The 10611-nt window shown below is 41.6% G+C and overlaps 2 pseudogenes; both read right to left on the bottom strand.

The window, feature by feature from the left end:
- Nucleotides 1-1476: 1476 nt before the first annotated feature.
- On the bottom strand, nt 1477-2344 carry LOC126004499 (syntaxin-3-like; annotated as a pseudogene).
- A 163-nt stretch (nt 2345-2507) lies between these two features.
- LOC126004498 (receptor-type tyrosine-protein phosphatase alpha-like) overlaps nt 2508-10611 on the bottom strand; it is a 36911-nt pseudogene continuing 28807 nt past the window's right edge.

Below are 10611 nucleotides of genomic sequence, written 5' to 3'. Positions count from 1 at the left end.
TAAGAGTGAAAGGATAAAAGTATACATACAAAGTTTAGATACAAAGTATGTATACAAAGTGTACTTGCAAACTCAATTAAATGAAACCTGTGATGGACATATTAAGTCAAAGCAAGCAACATTCAACTGAAGCCACTTAATAAGAAATAGTAAAAAATGGTTATTTTCTAAAGAATATATCATAAACTAATAATTTATCAAAATAGTTGCATCATATGAGGCCCTTGAACCTCTTATAAAGATTCTGCTCAGAGGCCATAAGAACTTTATTGAAAAAATACAATATTAGTATTAAATATCCATTGTCTATTTTGGCACTAGACACTTAAGTCAGGATATCAATAGATATACAAGAAAAAAGAAAGAAGAATATAAAACTGGGAGATATTTTCACAAAAAAAGCTTTTGATTTTCAATAAAACCAAAAATTGAATAGGATTATTTATAGTGAGTGCATGTGGAGACTTTGCTCTTTTTCAGATATCTTTGCATACCAGGCCTGCAGCTGTCTATCCACAAACTGGTGGGTGGGACAATGTTTGAAGAGAGATGGCTGCATTGCTGACAAATATGGGGACAAAGTGAGAAAAGTTTTCTAAGGAATAGACAACCCTGCAGTGCTGACAATCTGCTTCCTGATAACTAATGCCTGTCTCTTCACCGCCATGCCCACGTCCTCCTCTCTTTGAGACCTCAAAATGCCTTCTTCACCAGGTATCAGGCAGGGACTGGACTATCGGTGGCTCATGCTGGGGTCAACCACACACTGGCATCGCAGCATGCTGTGTTTCCTTTTCACCTGTTCCCTCTCAGTTCCATTCAACTTTGGGGGTAGCAGGGCCAGGGGCAGACAAACGATCCAGGGACAAACTAAAGAGCTACAGACTGTGGCTTAAAGGCCAAGAAGATTGCCAGGCTAAGAAGCTGTTCCTCCTCACTGCACCCCTCTGTAAAACCTGGCATCATCATACAAAGAGAAAGCTGTCCCAATATGTGGTTGTCCCTCTTGACTAGGGTGCGGACAGCAGGGTGGATAAAATGGCAGGGGTATGGGGCAAAGATTTTAGGTGTCAAACAAGGGAGCCTCTGCTAGGTGAGACCTCGGGGTGTGGCCATAGTCAGTTTTGGGCGCCCAGGTTCCCATGGTGCACTCTGTTCTGCGCTCTGAGCCTGAATGTCTTGTCAGTGCATGGTGGCTGGCTACAGTCTAATTTAGACTCGAGTAATTGGAGGTCAATTAGTGTGGTTATTACGATGTGTTGTGGTAGGGTTCAGGGGTTAGAAGATGTGCGTGGCTGCAGAGCAAAACAGAGCTGCCATCCCCCTCTGGCTCAACCCAAAAAGCAGGCAGGGAGCAAGGCAGCAGTCTTTTATAATGGTTCCCTGTGCCCAAATAGATGGCAGGAATCGTCCCTACGTTTAGTTTATTGGATATAGACAGCTTACCAGTTCTGCACCCTTAAGAGATTATGTTCGTTAAGGTCTTCTTGGCTGCCTCATGCAGAAATGTCCAATAATCAATGCTGAAATGCCAGCAGCACACCTACCTACTACCACAAAGATAATTATCACTTTCTTATGAGCCTGACCCTTGTACTTCATGTCTTGCTTAGTTTCATCTTGTGCCTTCTCCGAGTGGTCCACTGTGGGCATGACATTCTACTTCGTTAGCTAACATCTCACCCTGGTTCTCCACCAGCATGGCGATGTCCATAAACATGTTATGAAGCTCCTTGATGCTGCTCTCCAGCTATGCTGTGCCAGCTCTTGCACTCACTGAGGGCATGCTTGGAAATCTCAGAGGCAATGAACCCAGCAGAGAAGATGGTTGGGTTTCCATTCTCCAACATCTCCTGCTCCTCATCAGTGGTTTTCTTGCCAGTGATCTCGAGTTGCCACTGGAGTCGCTCTTTGCTGCGCTCATAGAAGTCCACTTGGGCTTAGTTGTATTTGGTCATCACCTCCACAAACTTCCAGGACAGGACTGAGAGCTGGGATTTCTGCATGCGTAGATTTGTGAACAAGCAGGTCACTTCCTCTTCAATTTGGCCCTCAAGGCTCTTCAGCTTTTTATGGACCTTGATGGCCCTTTTTTTGATTTCCGCTGTGAGCTACCCCAGATCATCCTTGGTTTGGGGCTCTGGAATGGGCTCAGACAGAATGCCACTGTAGAGCTTTTTGGCCTCTTCCACATGTGCTGATATTTGATCAATGTTGAGCCGGGTTTCCTTGATCTCTGCAAAGAATACGTCCATGAAAGCCGTGTTGTCAATGATGATCTCGACGCCAAGGCATCCTCATCCTACGTCATCTAGGCCTTGAGCTGCTCTAGCCGGTCCTTCATCCTGTAGTCCAGACGCCCATGGGCAGGTGAATGCATTGGAGGTGAACAGCCGGAAGGGCTGCCAGTTACAGTCCCTGCAAGGGAGCTCCTAGCCCAGGCAGAAGAGGCGGAAGCTGCAGGCTAAGGAGGAGCTTCCCCCACATTGTCCCCTCCCACCTGCTCCTCATGGCATTTTACTTAAGTTGGCATAATCTGAGAATGCGTCAATTTATTCCTGAATCCCCTTGTAGCAGAATTCATATTGTTCTAGTGTCTGATTCATGTGTGACCTCTGTAGCCATAGGTTCTTGACTTTCAGGAAGACATCTCCCCATCCTCCCCTCTGCTCTCACCCACTCCAGAACAGTGCTTAGAGCACAGCAGGTCCCCTTCCATCTTGCCCCAGTGCTGCAGTGCACAGTGATGGTGTGGTTCCCTGACTGCTGCTGCTGCTTCTGCACCTCTGCAATGATGCTAATCATGCCCTTTTCAGCACTGGGATGCCCTCTTCAGGCCAGCCGTGGAAGTGGAACTGTTGGATCTGCTGGCTCTTACTCTCCCTAGTGTTGGTGACAAGGAGGTCTCTGGCAGAGGAGCTTTCACAATCCTCTTCTTCAGCTCCACTGTGATGTCTTCAAAGGACAACAGTCTCTCTGAGGGCCAGTACTGAGCACACTTCTGGCCTCTCTCCTTCAGTCCATTAGCATAACAATGAGCAGGCTTTCCATTTCCAGGTCATTTTCCAGAAGTCTTCAATGTTGTGGAGAAGAGAGTCCTGGCTGATGATGCTGAAATCCTTCTGGCGGTAATCATCAATGAAGGAAGCATTCACATAGTCTGTGTTATACTCACCCACTTGACTGGAATGATCACTCTGTTGAACTCCTATGGAATTATCTGTAAAACAGTTCTTCTTCATATTGGCTGAGAGGAGTCTAGTCCGCATCTTGTCATTCTGAATTTTGATAGATGATAATTTCTTGAACTCCTAACCCATTGTTGCTGGTCCCTGGGATCTTGTAGATTTTCTGTAGATGTGGTTCTGGAGAGGTCGCTTCCAGTTCTGTACCTTAACAGAAATAATGCTCTAGAAGAGCTTGGTACACGAAGACACACTGCATGTCTCTGCACCATCTGCCAGCACTGTGCACCGATTCGGCTCACAAAGCATTATATGTCCACCTTCTACTCAGTATGCATCATGTCCAGCATGGCAATTATGACAACAAATGTTGTCCTACCCCTGAGTCATTTATTCTCTGTGGTCTCAGTTAAATTTTTTCACACAATCGATGTTGTCGGTGTCAAGTTTCTGTCGTTACAGATCCTGGTTTCTGTGAATATCCTACATAGAAGTCAGGGTGATGTGGAGCATCCTCTAGTTTACATTACTGGGCAATGCAGAGAATCTTGCCCATTACTCAGGTTGTTGCTGTTGCTAGGTTATCTGAGTGTTAACTTCTGGTTTACTTCTTGAAGTAAACCGATGCCAGGGCAGGGTAGGGTATTCCCTGACAGAGGTTAGCTTCCTGGTGATGTTATAGACAACTGTGGTTGTTTCTGTAGACAGTATCCATGGTTCAGGGTTAATGGATATTTTGGCAATATTTAGGGTGTAAGGCCCCACTGCATTACAAAATGAGTGTGTTCCTATCTCTATTAGATAAGAACTTATTTGCATATGTAATGTTTTCCCATTTTAATGTGCCTATGCAAAAGAGGAACAATGCCACAAGGTATTATTGGCTCCCAGCAGTCCCATGTCAGGAAATGCCCTCAAGTGGGGGACTTCTCAGAAACCGAGTCTGGTAGCAAGCAAAAGTCCACAGTGAAGGAAAGTAGAGAAAAGGCTGGCCACAGAGATTAGATCAATAGCTACAGAGTATTGGTTTCTTCTCTAGCTGAGAGTCTATCTTTTTACTTTGGGTGCTGGTTGGCAGCTGGCTGGAGTGGGGATAATTTGCTTTATGAGCAGCCAAGAACTGAGGGTAAAAAGGTTAATTGGTGGTAATAGTAGGTGGGAGTGAAGAAGTGAAGAACTAGAAACGAGCTTGTAAGGTGGTGATCAAAGGTGGGAAGGACAGTATACAACATAAGCATTCTGTTTATTGATACTGTACATTAGCAGGCATAGGTATGACAGGTCTGCATGCTCATGCACATATATCATCAGACACTAAGGATTGACCCATGGGTTACAGTCAAAAAGCTGACCCATATGAAAAAGAACAGAGTGCTTAAATGCTAAGATAAAATAAGTAAAGTTGGGAAGTCTGATATAAAGGTTTTCCATTTTCTAGCCCAGTCATGCTTGTGAAGGATAGAATATAAAGAGAGGCTTCATGGATTAGATTTGTGTATAGGGCCTTTCAAGGAAAAAATCATAGTATTTAAGTCTAGAAAGCAAAGTGTAATGGTAATGAGCACTTATGTTAAGTCAATACCATGAAGTAGACATATATATCCCAGAGGACATTGGACAGACATTGGTATGGCAAACACATATACTCACGCACTTATATCAGAATACACTGGGGATAAATCCATGGGTCAAAGTTGAAAAACTGACCCAGGTTCAGTGATAAAATGTCCTTTTTATGAAATAAAAGTGTAAATAAGGTAAAATAAAATAGAATATTTATATGTATATAAAGTTGGATAGTCTGGTGTAATGGTTTTCCATTTTCAAACCAATAGTGGTTGGTGATGGTAAACTTTACTGAAGAAAGGCTTCATGAATAAGATTGTATACTATAGTGTTATAAAAAAACAATCACTTTCTTCTTTTGAGCCAAACCCTATTTCTCAGCAGAGAGGTCTTTCATTCTTTGATCCCTTTCTATTTTCTATGGCTAGGACATGTACACTCTCACAACAAGTCACTTTTATCTTTCCCTCCAGGAGTTTAAGTTGGTGGAAATACTGGAGATCCTAGGATCTTGGCTGTCTCATCCATCTATCTTGTAGCCACATCACATAGCATGAACAAACTGTTCTCCAATGAATTTTATATTTATGTGGTAAAGAAGAAGCTGAGAAGAGTAGTTGATTGAAGAAAGTAGTTCAATATTCTGACAATATTCAGGTTGCTTATTCACATGTGATTTAATCTCTTTTAGAAACTGGTAAAATTCTTCCGAATTTTCATCATCTAGATGTTATTCTTTACCACCCTGCCTGCCTCTGGGGTAGAATTCCTCATTATTTCTCCTCATCCTCCTTCTCTCCTCCACTTCCTCCTCCTCTTCCTCCTCCTCCTCCTTCTCCTTCTCCTCCTTCAACTCCTCCTCCGTCTTCCTCTTCCTTCTTCCTCTTCCTTTTTTTTCACTTTCTCCTCCTCCTCTTCCTCTTCCTCCTCCACATCCTCCTCCTCCACTACTTCTTCTTCTTCTTCTTCTTCTTCTTCTTCTTCTTCATCTTCTTCTTCTTCTTCTTCATCTTCTTCTTTATCTCAGGCACTGTGTGATTGGCCTTTCAGCCCCCAGGAATGGTAAAAAGCTGAAAGTGAAGGAAGGCTCTTAAAGTCCTCCCTGAATTTGGAGGTGCTTTCTTTCTGCCAAGGCAGCCTTGGTGGTGAAAAGAGCCTCTAGGCCCACCCCTGAGGGCGAGCTCTCAGAGCCTGACTACCCTGCAGTCTGTAGGGGTGAGGGTGCGCTTCTTTGAGGATTGGTGCTTGAAGCTTTGTCCCAATAATGAGAACAGAGCCCTCCCTATGCCTATGGGTGCAGGTAGGGGGTGTCCTGATGCAAGGGATATCACAGTCCATTGGGTTTGTTGGGTTCTGTTGCCCCTGGTGATGTGATGCTACAGGCAGTTGGTGCCTCCTGGGCAACTTACAAGCTGGGAGTATACCTGTGGCCTCCTCTTGAGAGTTGATCCAGCTCTCAGACTGCTTGCTCTCCTTGCAAGGATCTTCCAGCACCCGAGAGGGACCAAGGCATAGTCCTCGGACTGGTGTTGAGCACAGAGGAAGGATTCAGCCTGGCTCTGAGCACATTCAGGACTGTGTACACCTCCCCTCGCCCCCAGCCAGGCAGTCAACTCTTCCCTCTAGGCCCTCCTGCCTGCCCAGGCTAAGTGCTGGGATCCTTTCTCTGAACCCCTGCTTGCTCTGGGACATGCTTTCAGTCTCACTAATCCCGAGCAGCCTCTGAAAGCAGCCTGGCTGCAGCCAGAGAACATCACTGTCTTTGTGCTTCCAGACTTCACGCTGTGCAGCCATGCTCAGGTGGGCATCGGCTGGTGCAGTACTCAGGCAGAAGCCTAGCAGTGCTCAGGGAACACTCCCTTTGTCCGTGAGCTGAAGAAACAGCAAAACCTTCTTGACTCATTCAGGTGCCTATCTCATGCCCTTTCTCAAGCAGTAAACAGTTTGCATTGGAGGAAACCTCCAGTCAGATACAAATCAGTGCAAGATCAAAAGGCCTAAGAGAGTATAGGCCATAGCTGAAACCAAGCCATGTAGACCCTTTCAGACAGGATTTTTTTATAGATTTATTGCTATAAAATTTTAATTACTTTATTGTTTATAAGGCATTGATTGTAATTTGTCAAGATGAGTTTTCGTGAAGCAATGTGCCATAATCTTCACCAGTGTGCATTTCTTTTTTAAAATTTTAATCAATATATTTACTGATATTGTGACTTAAATAGTCAATATTATTTATGTTTTTAAATATCTTTAAGCACCGTGAGTACAAACATGACTGCAGTTCAGTTTCAAAGAAAAATATTATTTGTAAATGTTTTGATGCAAATTTGCACAGATTCTTTCCAACTATGATAAGTACATTCAAGTACCTATAAGTATAATATAATATAACATAATATATATTTTTGTTTTATATATATAAATATTCTCATGTCATTTTTGAGTAAGCTATCATTTGATAGTATATCATTACTTATTTTCTTTCTTGAGCAATGACTGTGAATACATCCATTGCTTTATTTTTACTTTATTTTGACCATATTGGCTTACATATCTTTCACAGTAATAGTTCAGGTACATATTAACATTAAATCAGGGGGAATTCCCATCACCAAATTTATCCTCCTTCCACCCGCGTTTCCATCTTCCATACCATATCCCCCACCCGTACCCCCGTAGGCTGCTATTCCAGTGCACTTTACTATGGATCTATGTCCCCAGTAAATAAAATTGGCATTTTATGGACTATGTGACCTATACTGGTGCCTGGACACACTTCAATCCTACTGCGCAAATATTGCTTATGTTCTGCAAACTGAAATCCAAGGATGGTTGAGAATGTGGAAGAGTAGATGCAACTCTCATGTTATTAATGGCATTACTAATCATTAATAGAATTATTAATATGATCTTTATATTGACAAGAATAAACAGGTGAAGATGGTTAGCAAAACTACAATTTGACTGTAAGGAGTAAGAAGAGACAATCTAATTACACCCTTTCAAAACACCTACCAAAGAAGAACTGATGAAAATTTGGGCCCCTTATTTAATAGGAACAAAATATATTAATGGAACATTTCAGATGTGATTATGGGAATTTCATGCAAGAATCAAGCTTAATTTTCTGGAACTAAAATACTCATTTAGTTTACCCATAAAGAAGAAATTGAATAGTCTTTATTTACAAGGTTATTTCCCTCATACATGAAGTTTTTCAGTGAAATTCGGACTGAGAGATGACATATCTGCAGAGTATATTTATTAATTTGGACTTTTGCATTGTAGAAATTTCAGATAACAGAGTATCACATCTCCGCTCTCAAAGTGACTGGGTGAGGACATTGTGTCATGTGACTATCAATCTGGAGTGAAATAATAAATCAGAGAGCTATGTTGTAGGATCTGCTACAAATACATTCCAAGATCCTTAATTCTAGAAAGATATTTAGATATGCATGTCCAATTTTCACAGGAAAATAGTTACCTCAGACCATCCAATTAATAAATTAAAAATTAAATTTAAAAACTTGATGCTACCTTTCATCATATAAAGAAGTTGATATATAGTCCCATCTTCCTCCTTGTTTCTTTTTTTTTTCAATTCATTTTTTTTAATTTAAACACCTTGATTACATACATGATTGTGTTTGGGTTTCAGTCATGTAAAGAACACCACCCATCTCCAGCGCAACATTCCCATCACCAATGTCCCAAGTCTCCCGCCTCCCCACTCGACCCCCGCCTGTACTCTAAACAGGCTCTCCATTTCCCTCAGACACTCTCGTTATTAGGACAGTTCAAAATATAGTTATTTCTCTAACTAAACTCATCACTCTTTGTGGTGAGCTTCCTGAGGTGAGCTGGAACTTCCAGCTCTTTTTTGTGTCTGAAAATTATTATTGCAAGAATGTCTTTCATTTTTCTTAAAACCCATAGATGAGTGAGACCATTCTGCGTTTTTTTTCTCTCTCTCTCTCTCTCTCTCTCTGACTTATTTCACTCAGCATAATAGATTCTGTGTACATCCATGTATAGGAAAATTTCATGACTTCATCTCTCCTGACAGCTGCATAACATTCCATTGTGTATATGTACCACAGTTTCTTAAGCCATTCATCTGTTGAAGGGCATCTTGGTTGTTTCCAGAGTCTTGCTATGGTCAATAGTGCTGCAATGAATATAGGTGTAAGGAAGGGGTTTTTGTATTGTATTTTTGTGTTCCTAGGGTATATTCCTAGGAGTGGTATAGCTGGATCATATGGGAGCGCGATTTCAAGTTTTTGGAGGAATCTCCATATCGCTTTCCATAAATGTTGAATTAGACAGCATTCCCACCAGCAGTGGATAAGAGTTCCTTTCTCTCCACATCCCCGTCAACGCTGTTTATTCTCATTCTTAGTGATGTGTGCCATTCTCTGTTGCAAGAGGTGGTATCTCATTGTTGTTTTGATTTGCATCTCCCTGATAATTAGTGATGTGGAACATTTTTTCATGTGTCTTTTGGCCATTTGTATTTCTTCTTTGTCAAAGTGTCTGTTCATTTCTTCTCCCCATTTTTTGATGAGATTAGATGTTTTTTCTTCTAAAGTTCTGTCAGTGCCTTGTATATTTTGGAGATTAGCCCCTTATCTGATGGGTATTGGGTGAATAATTTCTCCCACTCAGTGGGTGGCTCTTGTATCTTGGGCACTATTTCCTTTGAGATGCAGAAGCTTCTCAGCTTAATATATTCCCATCTGTTAATTTCTGCTTTCACTTGCTTGGAGAGTGCAGTTTCTTCCTTGAAGATGCCTTTAGTCTCAATGTCCTGGAGTGTTTACCTACGTATTGTTCTATATATCTTATAGTTTTGGGTCTGATATAGAGGTCTTTAATCCATTTGGATTTTACCTTCGTACATGATGTTAGCTGGGGGTCTAAGTTGAATTTTTTGCAAGTGGCTACCCAGCTGTGCCAACACCACTTGTTGAAGAGGTTTTCCATTTCGGATTTTTTGCTCCTTTATCAAAAATTAGGTGATTGTATGTCTGGGGAACATTCTCTGAGTATACAAGCTTATTCCAGTGAACTGAGGGCCTGTTCTTATTCCAATACCATGCTGTTTTGATAACTATTGCTTTTAAGTACAGTTTAAAGTTGGGGAAAGTAATTCCTCCCATATTCTTTTTCCCAATGATTGCTTTAGCTATTTGAGAGTGTTTATTGTTCCAAATAAGTTTAAAAAAATGCCTGATCCACTTCTTTGAAGAATGTCATGGGTATCTTTAGGGGGATCGCATTAAATCTGTACAGTGCTTTGGGGAGTATTGCCATTTTAATGATGTTAATCCTGCCAATCCATGAGCAGGGTATGTGCTTCCATTTCCTTGTGTCCTCTCTTATTTCTTGGAGCAGAGTTTCATAGTTTTCTTTGTATAGTTCCTTCACATTTTTAGTCAAGTTGATTCCAAGGTATTTGAGTTTGTGTGACACTATAGTGAATGGGGTTGTTTTCTTAATGTCCATTTCTTCCTTATTACTATTGGTGTATAGAAAGGCCATTGATTTTTGTGTGTTGATTTTGTAGCCTGCCACCTAGCTATATGAGTCTATTGTTTCTAGAAGCTTTTTCGTAGAGTCTTTGGGGTTTCCTAAGTAGAGTATCATGTCATCTGCAAACAGTGAGAGCTTGACTTCTTCCTTTCCTATCTGGATTCCCTTGATATCTTTTTCTTGCCTAATCACTATAGCAGTACTTCCAGTGCTATGTTGAACAGGAGTGGTGAGAAAGGACAGCCTTGTCTTGTGCCAGAATTTAGAGGAAAGGCTTTCAGTTTTTCTCCATTGAGGACAATATTTCCCTCTGGCTTGTGGT

Source organism: Suncus etruscus, chromosome 3, assembly GCF_024139225.1.
Source record: "Suncus etruscus isolate mSunEtr1 chromosome 3, mSunEtr1.pri.cur, whole genome shotgun sequence".
Lineage (NCBI taxonomy): Eukaryota > Metazoa > Chordata > Mammalia > Eulipotyphla > Soricidae > Suncus > Suncus etruscus.
This window is presented reverse-complemented; position numbering and strand designations above follow the sequence as displayed.